The sequence below is a fragment of the Bombina bombina genome, chromosome 4, assembly GCF_027579735.1.
Source record: "Bombina bombina isolate aBomBom1 chromosome 4, aBomBom1.pri, whole genome shotgun sequence".
NCBI classification, from domain to species: domain Eukaryota; kingdom Metazoa; phylum Chordata; class Amphibia; order Anura; family Bombinatoridae; genus Bombina; species Bombina bombina.
The window spans coordinates 285,194,867-285,209,230 of NC_069502.1; positions in this window are offsets into that span (position 1 = coordinate 285,194,867).

Genomic DNA, 14,364 nt, shown 5'->3' on the forward strand with positions numbered 1-14,364 from the left:
ATTTACTTTTACAAGCTGCAAAAGAGAACTTTGCCTTTCTGTTTGTTATACACCTGCTTAAAAGGGACATTTACTTTTACAAGCTGCAAAAGAGAACTTTGCCTTTCTGTTTGTTATACACCTGCTTAAAAGGGACATTTACTTTTACAAGCTGCAAAAGAGAACTTTGCCTTTCTGTTTGTTATAAACCTGCTAAAAGGGACATTATACTTTTACAAGCTGCAAAAGAGAACTTTTCCTTTGTTTTACAAGCCTGCTAAAGAGGACCTTTTTCAGAAGCTTCAAGTAAGAGCATTTCCTTTTTGTTCTTTGTACTACTTAAAGGGACGTTTTAACCTTTGTGGCTTTCCTGCATTCTGGAACAATATTCATTTTTGTTATCTTCTAATCTGCTTCCTGAGTGGGTCACGTCCTGGATATTTCTCAGTGTGCTAGCGTGTGCTTTCAATTCACGCTAGCAGTTGGGTTACATTCCGGATTGATTCCAGAGCGGCTGACATTACAAACGGGCCTTAAAAATGGACCCCACTGAATTATCTATGGCCGTGGCTCACCAGGGACAGCTCTTGGGTTCTCATGCCACTCACTTGCAGTCTCTGGACACTAAACTTGATCAAATTACTGCTCTATTACAAAATTTGGTTGCTACCGCACCTCCCAATCCTAATCCCAATCCAAATCCGATTGAGGCATTACCTCCTCCGATTCCTAACAATCAGTCTCAGGTACAACTAAGTCCCAGGATTCCTCTTCCGGATAAATATGATGGGAATCCTGAAGAATGTAGAGGCTTTTTGAATCAATGCCGTCTTCATTTCCGAAATAGCCCTACTCTCTTTGCTACTGCCTCTTCTAGAATCACGTTTCTTATTTCCTTAATGAAAGGAAAAGCCTTGGCTTGGGTGTCACCTTTGCTAGAAAAGAATGATCCTATACTGTTGGATGTTGATACATTTCTATCTACATTCTCAAACGTATTCGATAAACCTGGAAGGTCATCCGCTGCTGAAGCAACTCTCCTGGATTTACGTCAAGGAAATCAACCAGTCTCTCAATATGCAATTGAGTTCCGCACCCTTGCCTCTGAAACCACTTGGAATCAGGGAGCACTCAGAGCCGCTTTCCGTAAAGGACTTTCTGAGCGTCTCAAGGATGAATTGGTGTATCGTGAACTTCCAGAGTCCTTAGAAGCCTTAATAAATCTCTGTATCAGTCTCGACGCCAGGTTTCGTGAACGCCAACAAGAAAAGGATAGAACACAGAGGACTTCCACTCGAACTCCTTTTCGTTTAGCTCCTCGTTTTTCTAATCCAGTCACTCCAGCCTCTCCTACTACTGATCAGGCTGAACCCATGGAAGTAGGAAGTATAAAATTAACTGAGACTGAACGCTTAAGAAGACGGACTCTTGGCTTATGTCTGTACTGTGGCCTTAAAGGACATTTATTAAGGGATTGTCCTACTAGGCCAGTAAAAGCCAGGGCTTAACTCTAGTCCAGGGAACTGAGTTAAGCCAAAATAGTGGTCATTCCCTATACAAGAAACTCTTTGTTCCAGTAACTCTTCTAATTGGACATAAGAAGATCTATACCCAAGCTCTAATTGATTCTGGTGCTGGAGGTGTGTTCATTGACTCTACATTTGTTTCTACTCATTCTATACCCTTACTAAAGAAGGAGTATTCCATTTCAGTCTCTACGGTCAGTGGAGATCCTTTGGGTTCTGGATACATTCAGTTTTCTACTCAACCCTTAATCCTCACCGTAGGAATACTTCATTCTGAGACAATTTGTTTCGATGTCATTCCCACTCCGCAATTTCCCATTATCTTGGGATTACCCTGGCTCCAGATTCACAATCCCATTTTTTCTTGGACTTTCGGTGAACTCACTTCCTGGGGATCTACATGCCAGACTAAATGTCTTCAAAATATTACTAAGTTACCACTCACTATTGCTCTCACAGTTGAAACTCCGGAATCCTTACCTATGCATTACCATGACTTTGTGGATGTCTTCTCCAAAAAAGAAGCGGAACGTCTTCCTCCTCATCGCCCTTTTGATTGTCCCATTGACCTCCTTCCTGGGGCTGCCTATCCTCGAGGCAAGACATATCCACTTTCTAAACCAGAAAACATGGCTCTGGAAGAATATATAAAAGACAATCTGGCTAGAGGATTTATTCGACCCTCCTCTTCCCCTGTAGGGGCTGGTTTCTTTTTTGTGGGAAAAAAGGATGGCGGATTAAGACCCTGTATTGATTATCGTGGATTGAATCAGATTACCATCAAGAACAGTTATCCTCTGCCCCTTATTCCTGAACTTTTTACTTATCTTCAGGGAGCCACCATTTTCACCAAACTCGACCTACGTGGTGCATACAACTTGATCCGTATACGCAAAGGAGATGAGTGGAAGACTGCCTTTAACACTCGATTTGGGCATTATGAATATTTGGTCATGCCCTTCGGGCTATGCAATGCTCCGGCGGTTTTCCAGCATTTTGTAAATGAGATCTTTCGTGATTTTTTGAATATTTTTGTTATCATATACCTGGACGACATCTTAATTTTTTCTCAGAACCACCAAGATCATGTGCACCACGTCAAGAAAGTACTTCAACGTCTAAGAGAATTCCATCTGTTTGCTAAACTGGAGAAATGTTCTTTCCATCAAAAATCCATACCCTTTCTGGGTTATGTAATATCGGCATCTGGATTCGAAATGGACCCTACTAAACTTTCTGCCATTTTGGATTGGCCTAGACCTGATTCTTTGAAGGCTTTACAACGTTTCCTAGGCTTCGCCAATTATTACAGAAAGTTCATCAAGAATTTTGCTACTATTACTTCTCCTCTTACTTCTCTCACAAGAAAAGGACAAAACTGTAAAGTATGGCCGTCTGAGGCTATAGAAGCTTTTGAATCTCTCAAAGAAGCTTTTTCCTCAGCTCCTATCCTTCGTCATCCAAATCCTGAGTTTCAATTTATTCTGGAGGTGGATGCTTCCTCTGTTGCTGCTGGAGCGGTTCTGTCTCAACGAATACCAGAGACTGGAAGGATTCATCCTGTTGCTTTTTTCTCTAAAAAATTCACTCCTTCCGAATTTAACTATGACGTAGGGAATAAAGAGTTGCTTGCCATCAAGATGGCATTGGATGAATGGAGACATTGGCTGGAAGGTACTTCTTTGCCATTTACTATACTTACTGATCATAAGAACCTTCTGTATCTCCAAACAGCCAAACGACTAAATTCCAGGCAAGCACGCTGGTCCTTATTCTTCTCTCGGTTTCACTATAATTTGTCTTACATACCTGGTTCAAAAAATATTAAAGCAGACGCACTTTCCAGACAATTTCAAGATACCCCAGTTCCTGAGTCTGGTACCATTCTCCAACCTCATGAAGTCATTGCCCAGTTAACAACTTCTTGGTTACAAGAATTACAGTCCGCTCAAGAGCATCTTCCTTTGTCCTGTAAACCTCCCAATGGTTTACTCTTTGTTCCTGAACGCCTTCGTTCCAAGATTTTATTTTGGGCTCATGATAGTCCCCTTTCTGGACATCCTGGCATCAGTATTACCACTCGAAACCTCAAACAACATGTCTGGTGGCCTACACTCTCTCAAGATGTGAAGGATTACGTCTCAGTATGCACACAATGTGCCATGAACAAAACTCCACGCCAACTTCCTTCAGGATTACTCCAACCATTGCCTATACCTCACCAGCCTTGGACTCATGTATCCATGGACTTTATTACCGATCTTCCCTTGTCCACTGGGAACAATACTATCTGGGTGGTGGTCGACAGGTTCACTAAGACGGCTCATTTTGTACCCTTGCCAGGATTACCATCTGCCAAAAGACTCTCTGAACTTTTTATTCTACATATTGTAAGAATCCATGGATTTCCTCTAGATATTGTTTCAGATAGAGGGGTACAATTCGTTTCTCGATTTTGGAGGTCACTTTGTAAACATTTTGGTACTACTATATCTCTCTCTACTTCTCACCACCCACAATCGAATGGTCAGACTGAAAGAGTAAACCAGTGTCTTGAAACATATCTTAGACATTATGTGGATCATTATCATTCTAACTGGACTTCTTACCTTCCTTTGGCTGAATTGGCCCATAATGCCCGGTACAATTCCTCCCTTCAGACTTCTCCTTTTCATGCAGCTTACGGATATCAGCCTAGGACATTCCCTTTGCATACTTCCTCCACAGTGAATCCTGCTTCTGATCTTACAGCCCGAAGATTAACTCGACATTGGCAGAAGATACATCGTATTCTTTCTGTAACTTCTAGACGTTACAAGTTCTTTTCGGATCTTCGACGGAAAAAGGCTCCCAAATATCGCCCTGGTGATAAAGTTTGGATTTCCTCTCGATTTCTTCGCCTGAAACAACCTTCTAACAAATTGGGACCACGATATGTGGGTCCTTTCCGAATACTGGGTCAGGTATGTTCCACTGCTTATCGGGTAGCTTTACCCAAGTCTCTCAAAGTCCATCCGGTATTCCATGTTTCTCTTTTAAAACCTGTGATGATTAACAGGTATTCTAAGCCTTTTTCTAAACCTCCACCGTTATTGGTGCATGGACATCCTGAGTTTGAGATCAGCCATATTCTAGATTCCAAATTGTGGGGCAAGAAATTGTATTATCTCATTCATTGGAAGGGTTATCCAGTCACGGAACGTTCTTGGGAACCTGCTCATCAAGTAAATGCTCCTATATTGGTCAAGACCTTCCACAAGACTCATCCTGATAGACCTGGTCCTGTCCCCCGGAGGGGTCCTTGAGGAGGGGGTGCTGTCATGAGCGCTTCCGTTCATCGCCGTGTCGCCGCGGCTCCCGGAACTCCTCTGTGTCTCTGACGTCATGTTGCTTAGCAACATGACGCTTTCTCTCACACCCCTCTGATGACGGTTACGCTCCTGCCCTTTAAATCTCGGCGGGAGATCTGAATCTGGGCCCGTTTGTTTGTTTCCCTGGATTGTGAGTACCATATCAGTTTTGTTCTTCTGTGTACCGACTTCTGCCTGCCTGACCAAGCCTCTTGCCTAATCCCTACTTGCTGATATTTGGACATTGACTTCTGCCTGCCTGACCTTGCCTGTAGCTATTACCCTTTTGCTGATACTTGGATGCCGACTTCTGCTTGCCTGACCCTGTCTTTTGCCTATACCTTTTGCTGATATTTGGATGCCGACTTCTGCCTGCCTGACCTTGCTTTGGCCTTTACCTTTAAACCTATTCTTTGTTAAACAAGACCTGCTTAAAGGGACATTTTACTTTTACAAGCTGCAAAAGAGAACTTTGCCTTTCTGTTTGTTATACACCTGCTTAAAAGGGACATTTACTTTTACAAGCTGCAAAAGAGAACTTTGCCTTTCTGTTTGTTATACACCTGCTTAAAAGGGACATTTACTTTTACAAGCTGCAAAAGAGAACTTTGCCTTTCTGTTTGTTATACACCTGCTTAAAAGGGACATTTACTTTTACAAGCTGCAAAAGAGAACTTTGCCTTTCTGTTTGTTATACACCTGCTTAAAAGGGACATTTACTTTTACAAGCTGCAAAAGAGAACTTTGCCTTTCTGTTTGTTATAAACCTGCTAAAAGGGACATTATACTTTTACAAGCTGCAAAAGAGAACTTTTCCTTTGTTTTACAAGCCTGCTAAAGAGGACCTTTTTCAGAAGCTTCAAGTAAGAGCATTTCCTTTTTGTTCTTTGTACTACTTAAAGGGACGTTTTAACCTTTGTGGCTTTCCTGCATTCTGGAACAATATTCATTTTTGTTATCTTCTAATCTGCTTCCTGAGTGGGTCACGTCCTGGATATTTCTCAGTGTGCTAGCGTGTGCTTTCAATTCACGCTAGCAGTTGGGTTACATTCCGGATTGATTCCAGAGCGGCTGACAATACCTGGATACTGTGCATATTAAAATCCCTCATATCACAAATCACATTGTGCACATGCATGTTATAGAGTTTGACATGAGAATATAGGCCCTAGCATGTATCAATGTACATTGTATGCCCACATGGACATATATATGACTGTACTAATCCCTCTCATCATTTGACTCCTCCACAGAAGCTCCTGTCACCAGGGTGCAAACAGGCATGCCGCCACCTCCACCACCAGTCACAGGCATGCCGCCACCTCCACCACAAGTCACAGGCATGCAGCCACCTCCACCACCAGTCACAGGCATGCAGCCACCTCCACCAACAGTCTTCAGGCAGCAACATAGACAGTATGCTCCCAGGCATGAGCAGGGTTGGATTGCCTCAGCTGAGGACCCGGAAGTGATGCCACCACCATTAGCATACGACCCCTGGCAAAATACCTGGCCTGAGGAATATTATTTTGGCTTTGAGGGGGAGCCAAGTCAGCCACGAAGGGTCCATGTCTTTACCCCCCCCCAACACAATATCAGAGCATTCATGGCTTTTACACACAGGGGATGTCGCAAGAAATGCAAACTGGATAGGCTGAGTGGTCACACACTAGTCGTCAATGGGACTACCAATCCACCCTGAGAGCTCCACCATCCTCTTCTCTTGGGAGAGCTCCACCATCCTCTTACCTTGGGAGAGCTCCACCATCCTCTTCCCTTGGGAGAGCTCCACCATCCTCTTCCCTTGGGAGAGCTCCACCATCCTCTTCCCTCGGGAGAGCTCCACCATCTGCAGATGAGCATATAGCGGAAGTTGTCCCTGAAGCACCAGCAGCTGAAGTTGTCCATGAAGCAGAAGCAGCTGAAGTTGTCCATGATGCACCAGCAGCTGAAGTTGTCCATGATGCACCAGCAGATAGAGCTGAACCTGCACCTAGAATCACTGCTGCTCAAGAGCCTGAAGATCCACTGTATTCTCCCCTGGGCGAGGAATACATTTCACTCCAGAGGAGGCTCATAACAAGCTGCGAGAGCAGACAAAGAGGCCAACACAGGTTTAACAGGAGCCAACAGACATTACTCCAGCGTACCATAGAGCTGCAGAGGGACATGGCAGCATCATTAAATGGAATTGTACAAAACCAGTCACAGATGTTGAGAATTATTTCTGATATGCAGATGCAGATTGACAACAGATGGCGGGAACAAAACCAACTCTTGGGTGTGTTGGTTGAGCACTTCACACACCAGCAGGACACTGCCTCCAACCTATCATCTGTGGCCAGCACTCCAGCAGAATCATCTGAATCTTCCCAAACCAGGAGAACCAGGAAATCAACTCCAGTCACCTCAGCCCCCTCATCCAAGAAGCCTAAAAAAGAAAAAAATATTCTTATAGTTCAACATAAATCTTGTCCTCTGTTATTTACCATATAATTGTCATCCACATCCATGTGAGGGGTGTTTTAGTACACTAATATTGTTTAAACATATAATAAGGCCTGTGTGGAAATGGCCCAAAAAAGGTAATATCATCATGTTTATGACATATTCATGTTCTATAAACCACATCACATAGTTGTGTATGAAGGGTACATATAGTAATATTCACTTATAAGATGTAAATCAATGTTTCTCACATCCAATAGAAATTGACACATGTGCAGGGATAGGCACGAGCCAAGGCTGTGGCGGACATTTTCTAAGGTAAAGACCTTTAGTGAAGGACACCTTGCCTATCCCTGCACATGGGTATATATATCTAAATAATAATGTATTTACAGAAGGTGTGAACATAAGGTATAAACATTAATTTTCATTCTTCTTAATGATAGTCAATAAATCATAGTGACCTAAACATGAATTAAACAAATGAGATATTTTCAGTGATTAGGGTGGTTAAGGTGGGATGTAGTAGTTTCACTTACATGCAGTGGAAATCTGCATTATGTAATTTGATGACCAGCTGCAGCAGGGGCAGCAGCAGGGGCAGTACCATGACCAGGGACCTCTGCAGCAACTATAGAATCAGCATGTATAGACGGAACAACAGGGGCTTGTAGGGCTTCCAGCACCCCTTGTGCCCCATGATGCACCCCTTGTGCCTCATGATGCACCCCTTTTGCCCCATGATGCACCCTTGTGCCCCATGATACTGCCTCTCTATGGAAAGCAGGAAAACATGGTGGCTAATGAGGATGTGCATTGGCGGGTTTTTGAGGCTTCCTGTTGAGAGTTTGTGCTGTTTGTGATTGGTTTGACACACTTGCAGGGGCAGGAATAATAAATGCTTTGAAGAGATTTAACTATTTGAGATCAAGCTGCTGATATGTATATTGTTGAGCATAAGTCCTTACGCTGTATATTAGATATCAAATTGCGCGTGTTTTCTATGTCAGTCTATGGGTCAAAAAAATACGGGTGAAGGCTGAAATATACGCGCGTAACTTGTATGCTACGCCATATATGTGATACCAAACCCGCGCAAAATTTGGCATCGCCGGCTTTTGCGGGCGACGCTGCATATCGGATCGGGCCTATGATCCCTGGTTGCCTAGTGGGGGCAGTGCACAATAACATTTTGTGCGCGGGGTTATAGGGGGATAATATTTTTCAGTGCCCACAAGAGCACAAAACCAGATACACCACGGTGTATGTATAAGGTGATAAAGACCTAATAATATTTATTTGCTTCTCTTTCATATTTTGTTAGCAATTTCTTGAGTTTAATGTCTGTGCTTTTTCTGGTATTGCTATAGATGGAATGTCCTTTAGTGACAATTTACAGTAGCTGGAATATTCTCAGTCTCTTTACAGAAATGATTGATGGTGCAGCTCAACATAACAATTTATCACGTTAGTTGACAATAACATTAACGGCTAGATTACGAGTTGTGCGTTATGAGCTGTGCGTTGCTAACGTGCAGTTTTTTCTCACCGCTAACCCCTAAATCTAAGTCTAACCCTAACACCCCTTAACTTAAATATAATTTAAATAAATCTAAATACAAATTCCTATCATTAAGTAAATTATTCCTATTTTAAACTAAATACTTACCTGTAAAATAAAACCTAAGCTAGCTACAATATAACTAATAGTTACATTGTAGCTAGCTTCGGGTTTATTTTTATTTTACAGGCAAGTTTGTAGCTAAAATAAATACAAATTTACCTGTAAAATAAAACCTAACCTAAGTTACACTAACACCTAACACTACACTACAATTAAATAAATTCCCTACATTAAATACAATTAAATAAATTTAATAAAATTAGCTAAATTACCAAAAAAACAAACACTAAATTACAGAAAATAAAAAACTAATTACAAGATCTTTAAACTAATTACGCCTAATCTAATTGCCCTATCAAAATAAAAAAAGCCCCCCAAAATAAAAAAAACCTAGCCTAAACTAAACTACCAATAGCCCTTAAAAGGGCCTTTTGCGGGGCATTGCCCCAAAGAAATAAGCTCTTTTACCTGTAAAAAAAAATACAAACAACCCCCCCAACAGTAAAACCCACCACCCACATAACCAACCCCCCAAATAAAACCCTAACTAAAAAAAACTAAGCTCCCCATTGCCCTGAAAAGGGCATTTGGATGGGCATTGCCCTTAAAAGGGCATTTAGCTCTATTGCAGCCCAAAGCCCCAACCTAAAAAATAAACCCACCGAATACACCCTTAAAAAATCCTAAAACTAACCCCCGAAGATTCACTTACCAGGAGAAGTCTTCATCCAAGCGGCAAGATGTCCTCAATGAAGCCGGCAGAAGTGGTCTTCCAGACGGGCAGAAGTCTTCATCCAGACAGCATCTTCTAACTTCATCCTTCCAACGCGGAGCGACTCCATCTTCAAGACATCCGGCGCAGAGCATCCTCTTCAATCAACGGCTTCTTCGGAATGAATGTACCTTTAAGTGATGTCATCCAAGATGGTGTCCCTTAGATTCCGATTGGCTGCTAGAATTCTATCAGCCAATCGGAATTAAGGTAAAAAAAATGTAATCAGCCAATCAGCCAATAGGATTGAGCTCACATTCTATTGGCTGATTGGAACAGCCAATAGAATGCCAGCTCAATCCTACACTGTGTGCAGAATTATTAGGCAAATGAGTATTTTGACCACATCATCCTCTTTATGCATGTTGTCTTACTCCAAGCTGTATAGGCTCGAAAGCCTACTACCAATTAAGCATATTAGGTGATGTGCATCTCTGTAATGAGAAGGGGTGTGGTCTAATGACATCAACACCCTATATCAGGTGTGCATAATTATTAGGCAACTTCCTTTCCTTTGGCAAAATGGGTCAAAAGAAGGACTTGACAGGCTCAGAAAAGGCAAAAATAGTGAGATATCTTGCAGAGGGATGCAGCACTCTTAAAATTGCAAAGCTTCTGAAGCGTGATCATCGAAAAATCAAGCGTTTCATTCAAAATAGTCAACAGGGTCGCAAGAAGCGTGTGGAAAAACCAAGGCGCAAAATAACTGCCCATGAAATGAGAAAAGTCAAGCGTGCAGCTGCCAAGATGCCACTTGCCACCAGTTTGGCCATATTTCAGAGCTGCAACATCACTGGAGTGCCCAAAAGCACAAGGTGTGCAATACTCAGAGACATGGCCAAGGTAAGAAAGGCTGAAAACGACCACCACTGAACAAAACACACAAGCTGAAACGTCAAGACTGGGCCAAGAAATATCTCAAGACTGATTTTTCTAAGGTTTTATGGAGTGATGAAATGAGAGTGAGTCTTAATGGGCCAGATGGATGGGCCCGTGGCTGGATTGGTAAAGGGCAGAGAGCTCCAGTCCGACTCAGACGCCAGCAAGGTGGAGGTGGAGTACTGGTTTGGGCTGGTATCATCAAAGATGAGCTTGTGGGGCCTTTTCGGGTTGAGGATGGAGTCAAACTCAACTCCCAGTCCTACTGCCAGTTTCTGGAAGACACCTTCTTCAAGCAGTGGTACAGGAAGAAGTCTGCATTCTTCAAGAAAAACATGATTTTCATGCAGGACAATGCTCCATCACAGCGTGGCTGGCAAGAAAGGGTATAAAAGAAGAAAATCTAATGACATGGCCTCCTTGTTCACCTGATCTGAACCCCATTGAGAACCTGTGGTCCATCATCAAATGTGAGATTTACAAGGAGGGAAAACAGTACACCTCTCTGAACAGTGTCTGGGAGGCTGTGGTTGCTGCTGCACGCAATGTTGATGGTGAACAGATCAAAACACTGACAGAATCCATGGATGGCAGGCTTTTGAGTGTCCTTGCAAAGAAAGGTGGCTATATTGGTTACTGATTTGTTTTTGTTTTGTTTTTGAATGTCAGAAATGTATATTTGTGAATGTTGAGATGTTATATTGGTTTCACTGGTAAAAATAAATAATTGAAATGGGTATATATTTGTTTTTTGTTAAGTTGCCTAATAATTATGCACAGTAATAGTCACCTGCACACACAGATATCCCCCTAAAATAGCTATAACTAAAAACAAACTGAAAACTACTTCCAAAACTATTCATCTTTGATATTAATGAGTTTTTTGGGTTCATTGAGAACATGGTTGTTGTTCAATAATAAAATTAATCCTCAAAAATACAACTTGCCTAATAATTCTGCACTCCCTGTATTGGCTGATTGCATCAGCCAATAGGATTTTTTCTACCTTAATTCCGATTGGCTGATAGAATTCTATCAGCCAATTGGAATCTAAGGGAAGCCATCTTGGATGACGTCACTTAAAGGTGCATTCATTCCGAAGAAGCCGTCGATTGAAGAGGATGTTCCGCTCCGGATGTCTTGAAGATGGACCCGCTCCACGTTGGAAGGATGAAGATAGAAGATGCCGTCTGGATGAAGACTTCTGCCCGTCTGGAGGACCACTTCTGCCGGCTTCGTTGAGGACATCTTGCCGCTTGGATGAAGACTTCTCCAGGGAAGTGGATCTTCGGGGGTTAGTGTTAGGGATTTTTTAAGGGTGTATTGGGTGGGTTTATTTTTTAGGCTAGGGCTTTGGACTGCAATAGAGCTAAATGTCATTTTAAGGGCAATGCCCATCCAAATGCCCTTTTCAGGGCAATGGGGAGCTTAGGTTTTTTTAGTTAGGGTTAGTTTAGTTAGGGGTTGGTTGTGTGGGTGGTGGGTTTTACTGTTGGGGGGGGGGGGTTGTTTGTATTTGTTTTTTTAGGTAAAAGAGCTGGTTTCTTTGGGGCAATGCCCAACAAAAGGCCCTTTTAAGGGCTATTGATAGTTTAGGCTAGGTTTTTTTTTTATTTTTTGGGGGGGGTCATTTTTATTTTTATAGGGCTCTTAGATTAGGTGTAATTAGTTTAAAGATCTTGTAATTTGTTTTTTATTTTCTGTAATTTAGTGTTTGTTTGTTTTTTGTTATTTAGCTAATTTTATTTATTTAATTGTATTTAATGTAGGGAATTGATTTAATTGTAGTGCAGTGTTAGGTGTTATTGTAACTTAGGTTAGGTATTATTTTACAAGTCAATTTGTATTTATTTTAGCTAGGTAGTTATTAAATAGTTAATAACTATTTAGTAACTATTCTACCTAGTTAAAATAAATACAAACTTGCCTGTAAAATAAAAATAAACCCTAAGCTTGCTACAATGTAACTATTAGTTATATTGTAGCTAGCTTAGGGTTTATTTTGTAGGTTAGTATTTAGTTTTAAATAGGAATAATTTAGTTAATGAAAGGAATTTTATTTAGATTTATTTAAATTATATTTAAGTTAGGGGGTGTTAACTTTAGTATAGTGGCGGCGACGTTGGGGACAGCAGATTAGGGGTTAATAAATGTAGGATAGTGGCGGCGACGTTAGGGACAGCAGATTAGGGGTTAATAATATTTAACTAGTGTTTGCGAGGTGGGAGTGCAGCGGTTTAGGCGTTAATATGTTTATTATAGTGGCGGCGATGTCCAGAGCGGCAGATTAGGGGTTACAAATTTTATTATTGTGTTTGCAATGCGGGAGGACCCCGGTTTAGGGGTTAATAGGTAGTTTATGGGTGTTAGTGTACTTTGTAGCACTTTAGTTATGAGTTTTATGCTACAGCGTAGTAGTGTAAAACTACTGACTTTAGAATGCGTTAGGAATCTTGGCGGTAGAGGCTGTACCGCTCCCTTTTTTGGCCTCCCAGGCAGACTCGTAATACCGGCGCTATGGAAGTCCCATAGAAAAAAGCCTTTACAAAATTTACATAAGTAGGTTTGCGGTAAGGCCAAAAAAGTGTGCAGTGTCCCTATACCTGCAAGACTCGTAATACCAGCGGGCGTAAAAAAGCAGCGTTAGGACCTGTTAACGCTGCTTTTTCACCTTATCGCAAAACTCATAATCTAGCCGACAGCAAATTTAGCAGAAGAATGATTATCTACCCTTTGTGGACTGTAAATAGTAAGTGGAAGTTCTGATACCACACCCCAAGCAAACAACTCATTTGTAAGTTTATACTCAGGGCTTTCCCTATACTCTATGAATTGCTATGTTGTAATTCATTTTTTGTTTCTTTGACTTAGTAGTTATGACAGTGTAATGTACCTGGATGTCCTTTCAAATGAGGTTTTATACAACTTGCTGAACTGATGTCTAGTATTACACAGGGTGTGGCTCTGAATTCCAGGTACATTACTGTGTCAGGATGGTCCACACCTTGCAATTTGGTGCCACATATTCTTATATATTGCCTGGACATTTCTATTATATCAATATGGCTTTAGAATTACCATAGTAGAGTATTTTAGAATAGTAGAGAAAATTTTGTGACATAAAACTAGCTAAGAGGTTGTAGTGTGTATTAAAGGTTGTAGACCAGTTACTAAATGTATGTGATTAAAAATACTACTATTTTACTTTTAACTAATTAATGTTTAAAGGGACACTGAAACCAATTTTTTTTCTTTAATGATTCATATAGAGCATGCAATTTTAAGTAACTTTCTAATTTACTCCTATTATCAATTTTTCTTTGTTCTCCTGGTATCTTTATTTGAAAAAGCAGTAATGTAAGCTTACGAGACGGCCCATCTTTGGTTCAGCACCTGGATAGTGTTTTGAAGATTGGTGGTTAAATGCAGCCACAAATCAAGAAGCGCTATCCAGGATGCTGAACCAAAAATGGGTCGGCTCGTAAATTTGCATTCCTGCTTTTCAAATACAGATACAAAGAGAACAAAGAAAAATTGATACTAGGGGGCATATTTATCAAGCTCCGTATGGAGCTTGAGGCCCCTTGAAGGCTCGTCGGAAACAGAAGTAATCAAGAAGTTATGAAGCAGCAGTCTAAAGACCGCTGCTTCATAACTTGTCCACCTGCTCTGAAGCGGCGGACAGAAATCAACCCGATCAAATTAGATTGGGTTGACACCCCCTGCTAGCGGCCGATTGGCTGCAAATCTGCAGGAAGTGGCATTGCACCAGCCCCCTCACAAGAA